Source organism: Schistocerca gregaria, chromosome 3, assembly GCF_023897955.1.
Source record: "Schistocerca gregaria isolate iqSchGreg1 chromosome 3, iqSchGreg1.2, whole genome shotgun sequence".
Lineage (NCBI taxonomy): Eukaryota > Metazoa > Arthropoda > Insecta > Orthoptera > Acrididae > Schistocerca > Schistocerca gregaria.
The window spans coordinates 563,248,902-563,270,880 of record NC_064922.1 but is presented as its reverse complement, the minus strand read 5'-3'; the positions used below and the strand labels follow the sequence as shown (position 1 = coordinate 563,270,880).

The following is a 21,979-nucleotide window of genomic DNA, read 5'->3' as shown; positions in this document are numbered from 1 at the left end:
GTGGGCTGTGTTAACGCCCGCTGGTCCAACTGGACCCATCATTCACTAGAATAGTTATGTTCGGCTCCTTGGAGCCCATTTGCAGCCAAAAACGATGGAATTTTTATGGATAGCAATGTTCTATGTCCGCTCTGTCATCGGGCCCCAATTGTTCACGATGGGTTTGAAGAACATTTTGGACAATTCAAACGAATGACTGGCCATCCAGATAGCCCGAGGTGGGACATAATCGAGAGGTCAGTTCGTGGACAGCATCATGCTCCGGCAACACTTTCGTAATTATGAACGGCTACAGACGCATTACGGCTCAATATTTCCATAGGGGACTGACTTCCAGCCACTTGTTTGGTCCAAGCCTCCTAATACCGACACAGTATTAGGGAGTATCTCATATTAAGAAAATCTTCCTCATTTGTTATCATACCTGGTGTTGCAACTTTAATGGCCAGCAGTGTAGAAACTCCGAGACACGCATCCGAGGACTCATTCTGGTCGAACATGCTCGGGCTCTGAAGTCCAAGGTAGGTAGAATTTTTAAGTCCGTTGGGAATAATACCCGATACTAAGACTGCATGATCCTCATTCAGTTTGCGAGCAGGTATCTGCATTCTTCGCGACATGTTGCTTTTTCCCTTCCGCCCGTGTTTTCATGGAATTAGTGATGGTAGTGATGGTACACAGCAAGAGAAGTGGGTTTTTGATGCCTAGTTTGCGTGTCCTGAGCTTAGCCGTAGGTTTCCGATATTTTACCAAACAACTTATGGTCACCGCTGGGATGGTCCTGAATCTGAGGCGAATGATTTCCTTTCACGCCTTCTTAAAGTCTAGCTTGAGCTACGTCACCAGTGTCGGTGGAGCCCTGTGGCCCACTTTACCTGATTAGACGCACTGTTTACGAGTAGTCCATCATACCTCTTAATTCAATCAACGTCCTTCGTGGACCTTAATAGATAACTCAAACACACTGGACGCACGTAAGATTTACAAGCGTGAGAATTACACTCGCCGTCTCTCTTTTCGGTAATACCACTACAAAAATTCTTCTGTCGAACCAGTCAGCAGTCAGCTTTTTCTCCGAAGCTGAACTAATATGGTCATCCCACTTTTTACCACTTTGCATACTAACAGCTTGGTTTGTGATTGATATGACTGATTCCAGTGGAGTGTTGCAACCGAAGTCGATTAAGAAATCGAGAGAAATGTCTACAATTTACGTACATTTATGGAGACCTACCACTCACTGCGTCAGTTTAAAACCTACTGCAAGCCAAAGTTTTTTTTAAGTGATTTTCACGTAATTCTTTCCAACGAGCAAACCACTAGCAAATATAGTTACAAATCAACTTACGAGATACAGTACCTTTTGTTCTTTTTCTTCAATTACTCATCCTGTCAACAAACTTTACAGTCGCCTGATAATATGGGCAGTTATTCTTGTAAGCGTTCCAGTACTGTGTACATAATTTCTTCTAGATATTGAAACGTAACAGACCAGTCCGAAAAGACTATTGAACAACTCTGACTTCGTTGAGGGCAAGTCATCGCCCAAACTCAATTAAGATAAATACACTGTCAGAACTAGTAATCTCTGCCATGTGAATGACGTAATATGTAAATGACTATTAAATACCAACATATCAAATCTGTAAAACTGCGTCAGTTGGTAGCGACGTCTGAAATTTTGATATTCTGATTTAATTAAGATATGATGAAATCGTGTTATACCATATAGCTCATTTTCGTTTTGTCGGTTAAAACACTTGAAGCAATGTTTGGAATAACAAGAAAACTGCTGTTTTCGATCTCTGTGACTAATGTATGTAATAAATCTTACTAAGTGGTAACTTTCTTCTGGCCGAGTAGCATGTATGAAACGAATAATACCGAGTGCGACGTTTCTGCAAGTATGTCAAATTAACTCTGTGAGATAGATAGTAAAATTAAAAACTAAGAACTGTAACCTCGGTATTCGAAGGACCACCTGTGTCGCACTCAGTAATAAAAATGTCATAAATCGTAGGAAGGCGTACCTTTTAGTTAATTCACCTCTCACGCTCAATGGATATACATCCATATCCTCTTCTTGTGAATAACATCGTACACTTAGTAGCTAAGAACGTGAGCTATACTACCCATCTGAACTATTTTATTTCGTCCAGTCTAAATAGTAACAATTGTTTTCATTGTCAAGAAATGAAATACATTCAGCTGAAGTTGGGCCTCGAGTTGGTGGCCTAGACTTGCTAACAACGGGAAAGCTGAAAAGGCACTTACACGCACAAGCGTGATTTCTTTGTCTCCTCGCTATGCAGTAGATCGTGTCAGAAGAAGCTAAAAACTTGGCGGTGCATAAACCGTTCGTTGCATCCTTCACAATGACGAACACTTCAAAAGTTGACAGTCAATAGCTTTGTCACTTGGTCGCATATGCAATACGACGTGTATAATATTGGGAAATACAGGGTCTCTCAGGACGAATGGGCAATATCGGGGATATGACAGGAACGACCATTCAAAACAACGACGCGTAGCCCAGCCTAGTAAACCTGGGCTCTAAAATACGTACCGTAAGAGTCATCAGCACTTGTTCAGTAGAAGAGATGTGTGTCACAGTACCGAAGATGAAGAAGTGTTCATAGCTCTAAGGATATGCATTTCGCATCCCATGTTCACCAGACTTTCTTGCTTCGAATGATCGTTCTTGTCATATCTGTAAATGCTGATAATTCCGCCTCGTAAATGTTGATCATTCCTCCTCGGGGATTCGTATATATGATTACTCCTTTATAAAAGCTAGGACCACGCTCCAGCTTTAATAAAAGAAAACGTTAACCAGCACCACAACTCAAGAACACACATTTTATAAAGGTCTTTTGAAAAGTTCTTTGAAGAAGTAAATTTACAGCATAAATACTTAATCCAGACAAATGACAATATCAGAGAGGCATTGTATCTCGTGTAAAGCCTTTGTGGGCCACGTTCCAAATACAGAGGATCCCCCAGGACCTTTCGGGTTCCCTACATGAATTAATGGCCTCGCCACGCGGAGCATAAGACGTCAAAAGCAACAACTAGTAAATATGCGCGCGCGCGCGCGCGTGTGTGTGTGTGTGTGTGTGTGTGTGTGTGTGTGTGTGTGTGTGTGTGTGTGTGTGCGTGCGTGCGTGCGCGTGCGTGCGTGTGTGTGTGTGTGTGTGCGTGCGTGTGTGCGTGCGTGTGTGCGTGTGCGTGTGTGTGTGTGTGTGTGTGTGTGTGTGTGTGTGTGTGTGTGTGCGAGTGTGTGCGTGTGCGAGTGTGTGCGAGTGTGTGCGTGTGCGAGTGTGTGCGTGTGCGAGTGTGTGCGTGTGCGAGTGTGTGCGTGTGCGAGTGTGTGCGTGTGCGAGTGTGTGCGAGTGTGTGCGTGTGCGAGTGTGTGCGTGAGTGTGCGCGCGCGTTTGCGTGCGTGCGTGCTCTTCCTACCAGAATCAATCAACGGTTTCTGTTTTGCGCTCTTGTGGTCGACACGTACCGAACTAATATGTTTATCATATCCGTTACATGGAGGACTGTCACCCGTACTTCATTGTAAACTATTGCACGTTATTTCTGTAAACTTCATGATAAATGACGTGAAAATACTTTCACATAATTTTATTCTTTCTAAGATTCATTATACGTCAATCATTAAAAAACTATCAAAGTTGATAGTAAGTTTACATGTAAGAACCATTAACTCGTTTTTGAATGCAACCTATCCTCAAATGTGAACATCGTCAAGTGTAAAATATTTCAATTGAGCAAGAGTGGGAGGTCGTTAATTTCATATTATTTGCAACTGTTGAGTATCATATTTGTTAGATTGTGTGAAGTAAACGTCTTTCTGTGGATTATTTATTTTACGCAAGGATGGCCGACGGCCTTCGAGGAACAGCTCGTTACATAACAGAATTAGACACTAATTTCGTGTCCTTACAGACGACTGCTGCCAACAGTGATCCAACAGTAAGGGCACAACGTAATTTGGTAAAGCTTTGTACTGTGTTGCAAACAACAGAAATTAGGTACCAGCATTGGTCGTATAAATTTGAAACGTTTTATTGATTGTTAATGCGAACAGATTTCCATCACAAAGTGATTTTCTTCACTGCGACAGTAAAAAAAGAAAACAAGAAACAAAATCAAACCCAAACGATCAATGCATAAACATGTCCTGTGGACTCAAAAAATCATTCACATAGTATAGCTGCAAACATCGGTGTTTATTATCAAGAACAACATGCCAACTAGCAGGCAGGATTCGAACTGAGCCAGCTGCTTACAAAAACCTATGCAGCTAAGCTCCATGTTTGTGGTGGACTTCATCAGCTCCCTTTACCGAATAGTTTTGCGATACAGAGTGTTTGTTTGAACAAAAGAACACAATGGGTTGTACAGAGATTTTTATGAAAATAGAATTAGAGTGTTAAAAATATTTCCATAGAAAGGTGCCACATATATGAACGCTACTAGCGCTAACTAGGTTGTTAAATAGAATTACAAACATCTTCGAACTGCGTATGTACCAACGTTACTGCATTTTCTACAAACTGAGAAGCTCATCTGCAGAAACCAGCACAATTTTAGGAAACAGCGGTCTTGCGAGACACAGCTAGCACTCGTTGTGCATGATAGACAACAGGCTCTAGATACCGGCTCCCAAGTTGATACCATATTTCTCGCTTTTCGAAAGGTGTTCGACTAAGTACCGCACTGTCGCTTGCTCCAAAAAGTGCGCGCTTCCGGTCTATCCGATGACATATGCGATTGGATAGAAAGTTTTCTAACAGACAGGGAGCAGTATGTCGACCTGAACGGGGTGACTTCAACAGAAACAAGCGTAACTTTAGGTGTGCCTCAGAGCAGCATAGTAAATCCGATGCTTTTTACGATTTACATAAACGTTCAGCATTCTTTGTCCGCCCACGGTAGCTGAGTGGTTGCCGGCACGGTAGCTCAGCGTGTTCGGTCAGAGAGTTAGCTGCCCTCTGTAATAAAAAACTGAGTTAATCGAGCAACAACGAAAATAAACGTAAGTCACGCGACGTCCGCACCGAGCAAATACAACGAACGAAAACGATCAAAATGAGATTAAAACAAAAAAAACTGGTCAGCGCGACAGACTGTCAATCCTAAGGGCCCGGGTTCGATTCCCTGCTGGATCGGGGATTTTCTCCACTCAGGGACTGGGTGTTGTGTTGTCCTAATCATAATCATTTCATCCCCATCGACGGGCAAGTCGCCGAAGTGGCGTCAAGTGGAAAGACTTGCACCAGCCGAGCGGTCTACCCGACGGGAGGCACTCGTCACACGCCATTATTATTAGCATTCTTCTGTAGCACCACATTTCGAAAGCTTCTATTCTCTTCTTGTCCAAACTATTTATCGTCCATGTTTCACTTCCATACATGGCTACATTCCATACAAATACTTTCAGAAACGACTTCCTGACACTTAAATCCATACTCGATGTTAACAAATTTCTCTTCTTCAGAAACGCTTTCCTTGCCATTGCTAGTCTACATTTTATATCCTCTCTACTTCGACCATCATCAGTTATTTTACTCCCTAAATAGCAAAACTCCTTTACTACTTTAAGTGTCTCATTTCCTAATCTAATTCCTCAGCATCACCCGATTGAATTTGACTACATTCCATTATCCTCATTTTGCTTTTTTTGATGTTCATCTTATATCATCCTTTCAAGACACTGTCCATTCCGTTCAACTGCTCTTCCAAGTCCTTTGCTGTCTATGACAGAATTACAGTGTCATCGGCGAACCTCAAAGTATTTATTTCTACTCAACGGATTTTAATACCTATTCTGAATTTTTCTTTTGTTTCCTTTACTGCTTCCTCAATACACACATTGAATAACATCGGGGAGAGACTACAGCCCTGTCTCACTCCCTTCCCAACCACTGGTTCCCTTTCATGTCCCTCGACTCTTGTAACTACCATCTGGTTTCTGTACAAATTGTAAATAGCTTTTCGCTCCCTGTATTTTACCCCTGCCACCTTCAGAATTTGAAAGAGAATATTCCAGTCAACATTGTCAAAAGCTTTCTCTAAGTCTACAAATGCTAGAAACGTAGGTTTGCCTTTTCTTAATCTTTCTTCTAAGATAAGTCGTAAGGTCAGTATTGCCTCACATGTTCCAACATTTCTACGAAATCCAAACTGATCTTCCCAGAGGTCCGCTTCTACCAGTTTTTCCAGAAGAATACCGAAGATTAGATGGGTAGATCACATAACTAATGAGGAGGTACTGAACAGAATTGGGGAGGAGTTTGTGGCACAACTTGACAAAAAGAAGGGACCGGTTGGTAGGACATGTTTTGAGGCATCAAGGGATCACAAATTTAGCATTGGAGGGCAGCGTGGACGGTACAAATCGTAGAGGGATACCAAGAGATGAACACACTAAGCAGATTCAGAAGGATGTAGGTTGCAGTTAATACTGGGAGATGAAGCTTGCACAGGCTAGAGTAGCATGGAGAGCTGCATCAAACCATCTCAGGACTGAAGACAACAACAACAACAACAACATAAACGATCTGGTTGATGGTACTGACAGCGGCATTAGACTGTTTGGCGATGATGCTGTAATGTACGGTAAAGTAGTGTCACAAGGAAGTTGTGAACAAATCAATGAGGATTTGCAGGAAATAAATGCGTGGTCTAATGACTGGCAGTTACCTCTCAATATTCGTACGTGTAACCTATAGCGTGTAACAAGGCGAAAATCCAAATTAATGTACGAGTACAAAATAAAAGCCCAGTCTTAAGAAGCGGTAACGCCCGCCAAGTATCTGGGTGTGACTATTCGAAATGATCTCAAATGGAATAATCAGGTTACACAAGTAAAGGATAAGGCGATCTCTAGATTGCGGTTTATTGGTAGAATACTGAAGTGATGCAGTCCCTCAACAAAGGAAATAGCTTACAATACGTTGGTTTGTCCAGTCTTATTGTTTGTTTGAATGGACCCTTACCAGTTGTGTTTGATTCAAGAGATTGATAAGGTCCAAAGAAGAGCGGCGAGATTCGTGACTGATACATTTAGCCATCGCGAGAGCGTTACAAATCTCATAGGAAGTTTGAAGTGGGACACACTTGCAGATAGACGCGCGCTAAATGGAAGGGGCTGCTCATTAAATCCCGGACTCCTATCTTCACCGAGGATGTAGAACATATATTATTACCGCCAACTTTCAAATCGCACCATCACCACCATTCAAAGATAAGGGAAATTAGAGCTCGTACTGAGGCGTTCAGACAATCGTTTTTCCCTCGCGCGATCCGCGAGTGGAACAGAGATGGATAGGTGGGGGGAAATGGGCCTTTGGCGCGAATTGTGCCCTCCGCCACACACCGCTTGCTGGCTAGCAGAGTATATATGTAAAGCGAAAGAAATACATGTCACTGAAAACATGATATCATTAAAACTGTAGCAGACATTTAAAACACATTAGTTCTTATTAAAATATCTTGTCCACCTGGAACTGGAAGCCGGAACAACTGCATACAACAATGACTTCCGGGGTGTCAAAACCACTTAAATCTATCAATGTCGTTTTATAAATTATTTACACGATAGTGTAGAAAATTGCGGATTCTTCCATGCTCTTAAAAATGGGTGCTCTTCGTTATCGTCTGCTCGTTGAGCAGGTCACTGTCGGGCGATGTTTTATTGCACAATGTCTCCATTTCTTCTAAGAGGTCCCCCAGATTTAAAGCCACACCTTAAACTGTTACATAGAGGGCCAAGGGTAGATATCTCGATCTCCTGGTTTGGAATACTTGTGTGGACGTGGTGCATGAACTTCCTAATGAGATCCGATCTCTCGTGGTTATATGTTTGTTTTGTCTAAGGTAGATTGAGTGCAATAGAGCTGGATTACTCGGTTTTATAGCTTTGCAGAATGAACGCGTAGGTATAGGGGAATGCGCATGTGGATTGAAATTTTGAGCGCGTGGGTATAAGAGAAAAGTGGAAGTCACAGAATTTTTGAGCTGCCGAGGTAAAGTGGAGACAGTGACAGTGGGAGGAAAGGAGAGGAAGGGAGAGAGACCTACACGGAAGCTTCTGAGAGTCTTGCACGGTACGTTGAGTAATTTCTAAGAAATCAATCCGGCACGTTGCACCGTTTCCGAATTGATTAGCACTGAAGTTAGCCAATGTGGCCGGTGCACGCGCAAATTCAAGCGGCCCGCCCGATACAATCATTGCCAGTTGTTCTCACGACATGGATGACACCGTACGATACTGCTAAGTCTTTGGCTCGGGTTCAATCCTCACTACTGTTCCGTGCCCACAATTTTTGTATTGCTTTCGTGTTCAGTTTTAGGAAGCCAAGCGCGTAACACATTCGCCGACACGTCTCTGACGGGTCACTTGAATTTGAGCACGCTACGGCCTGATTGGCTAACTTCAATGCTAATTAACTCGAAAACGGAGCGATGTATCTGATTTTTTTCCTTGACAATCATTTCTCAGCAGAACCTATCCTGCAACATCCTTACCAGCTTTTCGGACTGTTTCTGACCACCCTGTGCAGACTGTGGTGTTCACGACTGAGCGCCTTGAGCTTAGCAGCCGTGCAACTATGGTTGTCCCACGCGCAAATATAGGCGAGCGTGTAGGTTGCATGCCTCTTCCTCAACATGCACGTCCGAGTGATTTCTTTCATACCAGTGTTAACTGGGCGTCTCTAGTTCGGTGTGGGGCAAGCTACAGCCGCACAGCAACTAGCCGCAAGGCGCCCGAGAAGAGAGAATGAGTGTGTGTGTGTGTGTGTGTGTGTGTGTGTGTGTGTCACAATCGTCCAAAAGGAGATCAAAATGTGTGAGCCATTGGGTGCGTTATGCTTTCTGCGTAGGCCCCACTCCCTGTAGTCCAGTGTAGCCGCTACTTGGACAGGACACGGCAGGCCAGGTAACTGGCCGTGGCGAAGGATGTAAGGAGCGAGCGTCGGGAAGCTACAAGGCGACTTGGCGGCCGCCCAGGTCGGCTCCGCCCCTACTGGACAGGCTACCGCTCACCAGATGGCGTCCAGCCCGAGACACGTCGCAACTGGTAACGCTGCTGTCCCCTACGAACGAATGTTTATGTTGCCAGAAGAGTAATGAGAAATTATACAAGCAGTTTCGTTAAGTTCAAATTAATGAAGGGTGTAGAGAACATCGAAACAAAAATATTTAGTTATGGTACACATGGTCGGTTGTGCTACGGACGATTTACACGGAAGGTAGTTTAGCATACTAATTAATTACAGCAGTAGCACTTACAGGAATTGCTGGAATGCGCGACCATTGTCCGGTATGCACGGAGTACATCGTACAACCATTGACTGTCGCATCCGTTTGGAGATTTCTGGCGTGTCCGTAATGGTGCCAGCAGCGACGGCAATCCTAGCGATAATACCTTCTGTTTCCAGAACGGTTTCATGCACCAGTTGCTTAATATGACTTCAGAGACCATATGATCCTTATAGAAATATGTTAATGTCATGTTCTCTATCTCCCGTACTAATTTGAACGAATAGTTTCTGAACACCCTATATTATATTATTATTATATAAACTTGTCATGTCAGATTAACAAACAGCTGGGCTGCCACACCAGTACAGATCGCTACGATTTTAGGATCCCTCTCCTACTCTTACAATCTCCCACCGCGCTAACACCTTGCTGGCTCCCCTAGAGATGCACCACAGAAACAGCTAAGCACAAAATCAGACAAGAGTTCACACATTTGGCATACATGGCATTCGAGGTCTGTTCAAAAAATTCTGGAACTGTGCCCACAAAATTTTTCTACGATTACATTTCACTTATTGTGGATGGTCTCCTTCGAAACACTCTCCTCCGCTCACAACGCAGTTTCCATTTCCGGAAGCAGTCTTCGGACGCGTCTCGGTGGATCGCGCGAGGCGCCATCTGCAAATCTTCATCCTTTCAACGGGGTTTTCAACTTTGGAAATAAAAAAAAAAAGCTCCAAAGGGCCAGGTGTAGAGTATACGGCTGATGAGACAGCGCAGTGATTTCGTCTTTTGTGCAATAGTCACGCACAAAGGGAGAGGAATGCGTGGGTGCGTTATCGTCATACAAAAGCCATGAATTGGTCTGAACATCATAAACTTAGTCCCACCAATTATGATTCTCTTAAGGAACGTCTCGTTCTTATTTCCGCGATCCAAAAGCTCTTTATAGATTGCGTAGCGATGGTCTTTCTGGTCCTGACTCATGAGCCATGGGACGAACTTGGCGGCAACATGATGTATTACAAGATGCTGTGTCAGGATTTCATGACATGATCCACCTGGAATGTTACATTCTTCTGCGATCTGACAGACAGTTGGTCTTCGATTGGGATACACAATTTCGTTGACATTCCTAACATCAGCGTTGTCGGTAGACGACGAAGGCATCCTGAAAGAAGGCAATCTTTAACTTCCGTCCGGCCATTTTTAAACCATGTGAACCATTCGTAACACTGGGTACGGCTTAAGCACTCCTCGCCGTAGGCTTCCTGTGCCTCTGTGAAGTTTTTCTTGAGTTTCGTGCAAAATTTAATGGAGACGCATTGCTCCTCTTTTTCTGCCATCTCGAAATTCGCAAACTCTAAGCACAATGTTTTACTCAATACAGAAGACTGACAGCTGTAGAACAATGAAACTTCCGGCAGTTACACATCAGAAACAGGCATTTGCAAGGATGCGGACCGCATTTTGCTCCAGAACATCAATGGGGCGAAATTACTAATGCTCCGGAATTTTTTGAACAGATCTCGTACAAGACGGTGCCGTTCTTGGATTGCAGTGACATCTGGATCATAACGCCATCAGAGAGACTCGCGAGATGTAGATCCTGCATAGGATTATAATACAAGGAGGAACTATTACTCTCGTAGACACACATAAAGCACAAAAACCACTGAGATAAAATTAGATTGCACCAGATACAGAAGCATACAGGAAAATGTTTCCGGCACTTTGAATCCCGCAGCCAACGTAAATGAGAAGAGAGTGGGCGACATAGAGGACCACGTACTGCACCACACTTTTCCTAGGATGATGAATTTGCTGTTCCGTTCTAGCGCGCCATGCCTGTTGTGTAACAGACGACGTTAACACTATTTATTTCCCTCTGAAAAGGATATACGAATACTAGCGCATCGTATCTTCCCAAATTTTACACAATCTCGCCTGATAAATCTGTAATGTACCTAAAATCTTGTCTTGTCCATTGATATTGTGTTTTTCTCTGGACGTTAATTAACACTGAACAGGAGCAGAGGCATGTCCCCGTGACAGTCTGTTCTGCGATCGTTGTCTATGCTTATAAAGCGAAATAAAACCTCTCATCACTTCGCCAGTTTTACAGCCGGGACCGCGATGGCTTGGTCGGGCAATCAGAGTGAAGACATACTATAGAAAGCAACAACTTTCCTAGAACAGAGTGTGAACGAAAGTTTCTCGCGCTGACGACATTTCGACGCTGACTTAGCGATACGAAGCCCTCCCTCACCCTCTCCCACTCCCACTCCCACTCCCTCACTGCGAGCATTCAAGTTGGCAGCTCCGCCGGCCATCTGTATTCGTTTTCGCCACGAAGCAGCTGTTTATAAACAAGGTGCAAGTGAAGACAAGCGCGCCCTCCCTGGAATCCAAAGTAAACGCTATCTCACGCGTGCGAGTTACGTGACAACGGCCAAAGTCCACAGCAAAGGTAAAACGAGGGAAACTTGCACTGACTGATGACCCATTACTGAGGACTCGTTCTATCAAATAATTGAAAGTGCTGTTCGATCTCTATACTAAGCTACTGTTTCACTAATTATTCTACCAGGTTAACTCTACTCAAAGGTATTTAGTATTTTAATATTTATTCTGTTCAATGAAATTGTTGTCAACGAATGTAGTTACTACTTTGCTCCAATCAAACTAATCGATTATCATATACATCGATCAACAACCTTCTGCATTATCACACTCACTCCTATATATGCCCACACACACACACACACACACACACACACACACACACACACACACACACACACACACACACACACACACGGTGTACGTAACATCGAATAGTAATGAATTGCAACAATACAGGTTAATTATGTAGCCGGAAGAGAAGATAGGGTGGTCAGAGAGAGTCCGAAAAGCTTGTAAGGGTGTTGCAAAGGAGATTGTGCTGAGATTCCTTTCCGAGTTTGTTAGCACTGAGTGTAGCCCAGCAGGTTACTGGGTGCGCAAATTCAAGCACTTGCGCGCACTAATTTGCGGTAATGCACAGACATCTGTGGGTCCGTGAGTTACCACTTGTTGAAATGCTCATCACCGGTTAAAATGTGCCTTTTCGGAAATGATAAATTCAAGCTACATACGTTTGTTCGGTAAGAGGAAATCAAACGAAGAACACGAGGTGACACCGCCTCTGGCAGGCTGCTGAACGTTGTGCGGGCGCGACGGCCTGACAGACTAACTTCGGTGTTGATTAACACTGGAACAGGGTAACGTATCGATTTTTTTCTGAGCAACTGTCCGCCTCTGTGGCGCAGCGGTGGCGTTACCGCCTACCACGGAAGGGGCCCCGGGTTCGATTCTCGGCAGGGGACTGGATGTTGTGTGTCCATTTTCATCATCCCGGCCAATAAATTCCTTCATTTCTGAGCAATTATTTCTCAGCACAACTTCCACAGCAACACACTTACAAGCTCTTAAGACTGCTTCTGACCACCCTGTATGTTACATTCCGTTCAGTTTCTGAACTGAATGCTGCAGATCTAAAGCAAGAACGTCTATCATCGACATGCGTATTGATAATTTCGTATACTCAAAACAGAAAGCAGAAGGTAATTCTCCGTAATATTGAGAGTGGTAGTGATGTTCAGTCCCAATGGGGCACTGCAAAGTGGGGCGTTCCCAAAGGGTCGGTGCTGGGGCCACTGCTGTTTCTTATTTATATAAATGATATGCCTTCTAGTATTACAGGCGATTCAAAAATATTTCTGTTTGCTGATGACACCAGCTTGGTAGTGAAGGATCTTGTGCGTAATATTGAAACAGTATGAAATCATGTAGTTCATGAAATGATTTCGTGGTTTGTGGAAAATAATTTGATGCTAAATCACGGTAAGACTCAGTTTTTACAGTTTCTAACTCACAATTCAACAAGAACTGATATTTTGATCAGACAGAATGGGCATATTATAAGCGAGACGGAACAGTTCAAGTTCCTAGGCGTTCGGATAGATAGTAAGCTGTTTTGGAAAGCCCATGTCCAGGATCTTGTTCGGAAACTAAATGCTGATTTATTTACCATTAGAACAGTATCTGAAATAAGTGACAGTTCGACATGAAAAGTAGTCTACTTTGCATATCTTCATACGTTTATGTCGTACGGTATTATTTTTGGGGTAATTTTTCTGATTCAAAAAGAGTATTTTTGGCTCAAAAATGGGCTGTGTGAGCTGTGTGGTGTAAGTTTGAGAACCTCTTGTCGACCCCTATTCAATAGTCTGGGAATTCTGACATTGCCCTCACAGTATATGTTTTCTTTAATGTCATTTGTTGTTAGCAATATTAGCTTATTCCCAAGAGTTAGCAGCTTTCACTCAGTTAATACTAGGCAGAAATCAAATCTGCATGTTCAATGCACTTCCTTGACTCTTGTGCAGAAAGGAGTGCAGTATTCTGCTGCACCCATTTTCAATAAGCTACCACAAGAACTCAAAAATCTTAGCAGTAGCCCAAACACTTTTAAGTCTAAACTGAAGAGTTTCCTCATGGCTCACTCCTATTCTGTCGAGGAGCTCCTGGAAGAGCTGAAAAATTAAGCAAATTCCAGTGTTACATTGTTGGTTTTCTTTATTTAAACTTACTTGTCACCTGAATTTTTTTTTTTTATATTTCATTTTATCTGTTTCTACTATCGTGTTATAATTTCATCTATTGACTTGTTCCATGACCATGGAGACGTCTCCTTAATTTGGTCCCACGGAACAATAAATAAATAAAAATAAAATCACAAAAACGTTATCACTACTTGGGCCTCCAACACAAAATCAACTTCAAGGAAACAGATTAAATTCGAAGTTCCTGTTAAATAACGAATTTAAATGTGCACTTGTATACAATAAAGATATGTACATTCATCTTGGAGCGAAGTAGTATCTAGTTTTTACTGTAATAGGCGAATGTCTTTACTACCTATAAAGCGTTCTCTTTTTCAGTTTCATCTCTCAGAAAGGTGCGTCGCTTTATTCGTTCTTCTGATCATATAGGATTTTTTTAATTATATATATATATATATATATATATATATATATATATATATATATATATATATATATATATTATGAGCTTATTCGATGTAATACTGTATCAGTCTTTACTAAAGATGTAGCAGTGTCATTTTTCGCCTGCTTGTAGAGACGTATTTTCAAACGTGTCATACCTCTGACTATGGATGAGCGCCTGTCGCTTGCTACTGTGTTAAATTGCCTGACCGGTCTAACGTAGTTTATTTTGATAGCTGTGACAAACGGCGGAGACTCCAATTTCATTTAGTCAAATTAAGCTGAAAATTATTTCATCCCGAAATTCTGCTTCCGAAATCAGTTGGAGAAACAATACTTGTTTCAATCGCTAAGGAAATATTTAAGATATGATGTGATGTAACGGTTTGGACAAAATTCAGATACTGGCTTAACAATGCATACATGCCAACTGATCTTTTATTATGAAGAGGCAAGTATATTTCTTTAGCATCACTTTGAAACACAAAAGTATACAATGCACTCACAAAATACACAGTTCTAATGTGTGTGTGTGTGTGTGTGTGTGTGTGTGTGTGTGTGTGTGTGTGTGTGTGTGTGTCGCTTTCCTTCCTTCCATCTGCATGTCTCCAATCAGAATCCAAAAAACAACTTATCTTCTTCAAACTTGATGTGGAAACACATTTCTCGGTCTCTTCTGTGTTCTTTCTCGTCGATTTTCTTCAGCGACAGTAATAATTTATTCTTCTCTTTTCCAGTCCTCCTCTTTACTGATACGCGTCTATCTCTGTCGAATAATATAGATATTTAATGTTCTAACGGAAAGTTCATTGACCCTTTCTAACACGACGCCGTTTCATCGTCTCTGACCACTTCTCGTTCTTTTCTGCATTCCTTTTCCGAAACGAACTTCATCATTTCCTCCTTTCTGTTACAATACTTCTCGTAACACTTTCGTCCACAAAACGCTGTTCAGATCTTCCTCCGAAATATTACTTATTTGCTGCAATACTATACCGTTCTCACACTTAAGAACTTTCCACCTCAGCGATCGCTCTCCACTGTCTCCTGCCAAATTTCATTTGCCTCCTCCCCTCTAACCCCTTCTTCAATAACAGAACACAGGTGATAAACATCTAATGGGCATATACCTGGCCTATATACGTTCAATACATTGACGTTACACTAAATTACACAATATAGTAGCAACAGCAATTGAGATATTCATACCTCATAAATTGGTAAGAGATGGAACGGATCCCCCGTGGTACACAAAAAAGGTCCGAACGCTGTTGCAGAGGCAACGGAAAAAGCATGCGAAGTTCAGAAGAACGCGAAATCCTGAAGATGGGCTAAAATTTACAGACGCGCGAAATTTGGCACGTACTTCGATGCGAGATGCCTTTAATAGGTTCCACAACGAAACATTGTCTCGAAATTTGGTAGAAAATCCGAAGAAATTCTGGTCGTATGTAAAGTACACAAGCGGCAAGACGCAGTCAATACCTTCGCTGCGCAGTGCCGATGGTACTGTTATCGACGACTGCGCCGCTAAAGCGGAGTTATTGAACGCAGTTTTCCGAAATTCCTTCACCAGGGAAGACGAATGGAATATTCCAGAATTTGAAACACGAACATCTGCTAGCATGAGTTTCTTAGAAGTAGATACCTTAGGGGTTGCGAAGCAACTCAAATCGCTTGATACGGGCAAGTCTTCAGGTCCAGATTGTATACCGATTAGGTTCCTTTCAGATTACGCTGATACTATAGCTCCCTACTTAGCACTCATATACAACCGCTCGCTCACCGATAGATCTGTACCTACAGATTGGAAAATTGCGCAGGTCGCACCAGTGTTCAAGAAGGGTAGTAGGAGTAATCCATTTAACTACAGACCTATATCATTGACGTCGGTTTGCAGTAGGGTTTTGGAGCATATACTGTATTCAAACATTATGAATCACCTCGAAGGGAACGATCTACTGACACGTAATCAGCATGGCTTCAGAAAACATCGCTCTTGTGCAACGCAGCTAGCTCTTTATTCGCACGAAGTAATGGCCGCTATCGACAGGGGATCTCAAGTTGATTCCGTATTTCTAGATTTCCGGAAAGCTTTTGACACCGTTCCTCACAAGCGACTTCTAATCAAGCTGCGGAGCTATGGGGTATCGTCTCAGTTGTGCGACTGGATTCGTGATTTCCTGTCAGGAAGGTCGCAGTTCGTAGTAATAGACGGCAAATCATCGAGTAAAACTGAAGTGATATCAGGTGTTCCCCAGGGAAGCGTCCTGGGACCTCTACTGTTCCTGATCTATATAAATGACCTGGGTGACAATCTGAGCAGTTCTCTTAGGTTGTTCGCAGATGATGCTGTAATTTACCGTCTAGTAAGGTCATCCGAAGACCAGTATCAGCTGCAAAGCGATTTAGAAAAGATTGCTGTATGGTGTGTCAGGTGGCAGTTGACGCTAAATAACGAAAAGTGTGTGGTGATCCACATGAGTTCCAAAAGAAATCCGTTGGAATTCGATTACTCGATAAATAGTACAATTCTCAAGGCTGTCAATTCAACTAAGTACCTGGGTGTTAAAATTACAAACAACTTCAGTTGGAAGGACCACATAGATAATATTGTCGGGAAGGCGAGCCAAAGGTTGCGTTTCATTGGCAGGACACTTAGAAGATGCAACAAGTCCACTAAAGAGACAGCTTACACTACACTCGTTCGTCCTCTGTTAGAATATTGCTGCGCGGTGTGGGATCCTTACCAGGTGGGATTGACGGAGGACATCGAGAGGGTGCAAAGAAGGGCAGCTCGTTTTGTATTATCGCGTTATAGGGGAGAGAGTGTGGCAGATATGATACACGAGTTGGGATGGAAGTCATTACAGCATAGACGTTTTTCGTCGCGGCGAGACCTTTTTACGAAATTTCAGTCACCAACTTTCTCTTCCGAATGCGAAAATATTTTGTTGAGCCCAACCTACATAGGTAGGAATGATCATCAAAATAAAATAAGAGAAATCAGAGCTCGAACAGAAAGGTTTAGGTGTTCGTTTTTCCCGCTCGCTGTTCGGGAGTGGAATAGTATAGTATGATTGTGGTTCGATGAACCCTCTGCCAAGCACTTAAATGTGAATTGCAGAGTAGTCATGTAGATGTAGATGTAGAAATAATTTACTAGTAAGTTTCATACAACTGTATGCATTCATTCTCATTTCACACTTGTATAAGCGCAAACTGGCAAACATGTGCCATAACTCGACACTGGAACTAAAGATAATTAAATAAAACACTTATTGCTATCAAAATAATACATAGATTTTACCTGGCGGACGCAGAAAAACAGCTTGACCCAGGTGGCGGTTAACAGTCGAACGAATACGACAGTATCAGTTCCACAATGTTTCGTTAAGAGTTACAGCGTCAGCATTAAACGAAAAACATAGATCCCAAGTTTCAGTTCTCATACACGCAGGAAACCAAAGGAAAGCGAAACCACGGAGTGTATTTTCTGCCAAACGTAGTAGCACAGCTTCTCGGGCGATTACGAAAACAATAATTGCGCTAAACTTGAATAACTCGTGGTAAATTTGCATAAAATACGACTATCATCAAATGCCTTACTATCCTACTAGGCATGCTACTCGGTGCCACTTTATCGAACTTCGCTGACATTGCAAGCAAGTCACTGTTGCAGAGGAGACTATTGATGTTTATGTTTTTTGTTCTTCGATATCGCATGGAATAATGTACTACGATTTCCTGAAAGGTACTAAATATGAGAATTTAAATGTGCGCGTGGAAATTTACAGACTATGTTTGAGGTAATTCTTGCTACCACACAAGTTAATCAACATAAATTTAGGCGTTTGTAACACGACAAGATGCTACCAATATTAGCCTGTAAGAAGACGATCTAACTCATGGCAGCGTGGAATCCACTATGAAACGAAGATTCTAATAGCTGACTCATTCACAGCGTTCACTGTTTCCGTGGTCACACATTCGTAGCCTTGCAATGTTAATCGTTATCTTTTTGCACTCTGAATAGCTTAATGAACGAAAGATACGAATTATTCTTATTGATTGTATTCATTAAGACGGTAATCCTATAGCGTGGCCAACTACATACAGCCTGTTAAGTAAGAGCGTGGACGAGTAAGTGGTAAAAAAAAATTGTTCAAAAGGCTCTAAGCACTATGGGACAACATCTGAGGTCATCAGTCCGCTAGACTTAGAACTACTTAAACCTAACATAAGGACATTACACACATCCATGCCCGAGGCAGGATTCGAACCTGCGACGTAGCAGCAGCGCGGTTCCGGACTGAAGCGCCTAGAACCGCTCGGCTACAATGGCCGGCGGTTAGTGGTAGAAAAATGTATTTGACAACGAACTAAGGCATATAAATCGTACATGAACAAAAGAAAAATGCACTTACAATTAATAATAGGTCCAGTCACACGCAGCATCGGTAACGGCTTGGCATCTCCGAGGCTTGTTTGAAACCAAGTTTTCCGCGTATTCACTAGGAAGAGACCTCGAAATGCGTCGAGTATGCGTTGACAGCTCTTTTAAAGTGAAGATCTTTTTCCTTGCAACTTCTTTTTGATCTTAAGAACGCGCACTTTCAACAGGATTAACTTTAGGGCCAAACGGTTCTCCTTTTCCCAGTCGCTGCAGACCCTGCTGTAGTGCTTCGGACCATTGTTGTCCCGAAGCCCAATCTTCATTTTCGTATGTAAACCAATGTTTGGCAGTTAGCATCAATCGTCCTTGATATATTTGTAACATTTTCTGTGGATTTGAATTGTCGGTGAACAAGTGTAAATTGCCGACACCCAATTTTGAGAAACACCCCCAAATATGCTTTATGGACATTTCATGAAACACAAAGGTTCCCTCTATCGGGTTGTGAAAGTACTAAGGCGATAGCTTTAACAATCTGTGTGTAATGCTGACCATGCTCTTACTTAACAGACTGTATATTTACGGTTATCTTGAATGACCGTGACTGATCGCATTTTATCCCCACGCCAGCACACTGTACATAGTTCCGAGAAGATGTACGTCATTCCTAGCCTAACGGTATTACTATTCGACTGTTGTGAGAATAGAACGGCAATATGCTTCAATTCCAATAACTGTGTGACAAAATTCAGCAAGTCGAGTGCTAGGGTCCAACAGCCTGCCAATCTTAGTTCTTTCCCATAGTGCCACGTCTCGCTGTATAGGCTGTTTTCTTTTTAAGGTATATGCACAGCCTTGACAACCGATAGTGGTTTAGAAGTTTTCAGTAGCAAGTGGAGCGGCTTTTCATTAATTCACCAATGACCCTCAGCATTGCCGTCTGTCAGTCAGTTACTTTACTCGAGTTGTAGCTGTTTTACGGTGAGAGAAAGAAACTAAACACACTTAAGAGCTCGTAGTTACCTTTAAATTCATGTAACTGTAGTGAGACGAAGATGTGATAGCGTAATGTGTTCGATAGTAATACTGAGGTAGAGTGACTACATAATTATTAGAACGTACTCCAGTTAATTCACTTCTGCAGCAAATATGAGAAAATAAACATTATCGTCGCTACTAAGCTCGGTCGACCGCCAACATGTCGTCTGGTCTATAGATAACAACGGTATTTCGATGGGAAAAGATAATAAAGTCAGCAAGTGAATGTCAAAACGATTGCAGTAACAAAATATGGGATATGTCAAAACAAACTGGATTTGTCTGTCCATATACTGGAAAAGAAATGATAACACTCACCCAGAAATGCATCTGTAACTACTAAAAAAGAATAGCTTTAGTTACAGTGTGAAGGATAGCAAATCTAATGCTGCATATATGAACGCAAATTTTGTGTCTAAAAAATCATGAGAAGTCAGTGACTTTCATGTCCCATCAATCATTAGTACGATTTACACTGAAATGGAGAATATATCAATACAGACTATGTATGTATGATTTTTTAGTTTATATTGCTGTGTGTTGACTATCTGAAGATTATGAAACAATCCGTAACTTGGATTTAACAGAAGTATGATACGTTTTTGCCTTTATTCTTATTACTACTGAATCCTATTTCAATTTAAATAGTAAAATAATGTACAGTAACTGCAGTTTAGAATACATATTTTCTAAACTGCACCTACTCTAAGTTTTAATTGAAGGTTTATCTGTACAATGTGAGCTATCAGGAGTAAACGATTAGAGATGATACCTAAAAAAAAAATTTGCCCCGTGACGGAGGTTTAATGTTTTTGACTAAAGTATCGAAGATTTTGTGGCTGTATACTGAATAGCTTTTGGAGTCACTGACAATTTCGGTGATGAGTAATGAAGGTAACTATTCTTCCGGTTTCGTAGCGGTGGAAACTGTCATTCTTTTGCTGTTACGATGAATTTCTTCCGACAAATGTCTCTGGCGAGTATAACTAAAAGCAGAATGTGCAGAAGCTTGAATACGTGTTTACAAGATGGCGGGCGGTGATACAAATGTTAATGCTGAGCGCTGCAAACTCTGCCAACGAAACAGCAAACTGACAAGGGGCAAAAAACACAATCACTGCTCGCTTTTTTAAAATCAACTCTTAGGTGGTGAGTTGCTTAGATAATTTTACCTTATGATGGGGAAGGCTGGAAATAGGCAAAAATGTTACGTCGTTTAAGATACGTAAAGATACTTATTACCGATGAAACAAGTCATTGCATAATGCAGAATTTAAACCAGAGAGCCCACTTATCATTTATTGATCTGGAGAAAGTCTTTGATAAAGCTAATAGAGGAAAACTGTGGAGTATAGTGAAGAAAAGTGGGTGCCCTCTCCATTTATGAACACCTGAAGAAATCTATATGAAAACAAGCATCACGTCAGATATAGATAGAGGGCTAGTTCAGTCTTTCAGCACTACCAAGAGGCTGAGACAATGGTGTAGCATTTCGCCCAACCTCCTTAATTTTATAAAATGAGCGCCGATGCTTTCCAGGGACGTCAGACGGCGTTTTACTGACTTCTTCGGTCCTCGCATGACAAGGTTGAGAATTAGTGTTTCTAAGCGGAGAAAGAGGTTTTAAAAATTTAAAAGCTCGGCAGCCATCAGCCAAAGAATACAAAATTATACTCACAAAGAAAATTGCAAGAGAGGCTTTTACAGAAAGGGACGCCGTAAGGACGAAATCGTGGTAAATAATGTAGTAGATGTCGATCATGAAGTTTTATAGGATAAAGGCTGTCCCTACATTACTTTACTGAAGTGAGTCGGGAGTCTTTTACTAACGACACAAAAACAAGATTGCGTACACAACTTTTACTATGTCTGAGCTGCAACAGCAAGAAATTTTTCGTCATGGGAACATGGTGTCCACATTTATGAACGTTCATCCTTTTGATCATGCCAAGTGTTGGGGATCACATTGAAAATGTCAGCAAGCTTCATAGCAGTTTGCAGCAGCTCGTGACCACCAGAACTAACGGATATGATCGGTTCGTTGTATTTAAATGTATAAATGAATATTCTTATTTTGCATGGTAATTATTGAATGATCAATTTACTATTATTGCAACAGAATATTTCGTATTTAGTTATTTTACTCCATAAAGTCTGGCCAAGTGTATGAAGTATGTTTTGAGAACGGGCACACATTTTTGTATGTATCTTGCAT

At 41.9% G+C, this 21,979-nt stretch overlaps 1 protein-coding gene across 6 annotated transcripts in view; it reads right to left on the bottom strand.

Annotated features, from left to right (window-relative positions):
- LOC126356172 (Ca(2+)/calmodulin-responsive adenylate cyclase) overlaps nucleotides 1-21,979 on the bottom strand; it is a 1,163,484-nt gene that overhangs the window by 1,041,302 nt on the left and 100,203 nt on the right. The gene's annotated exons all lie outside the window — the stretch shown is intronic.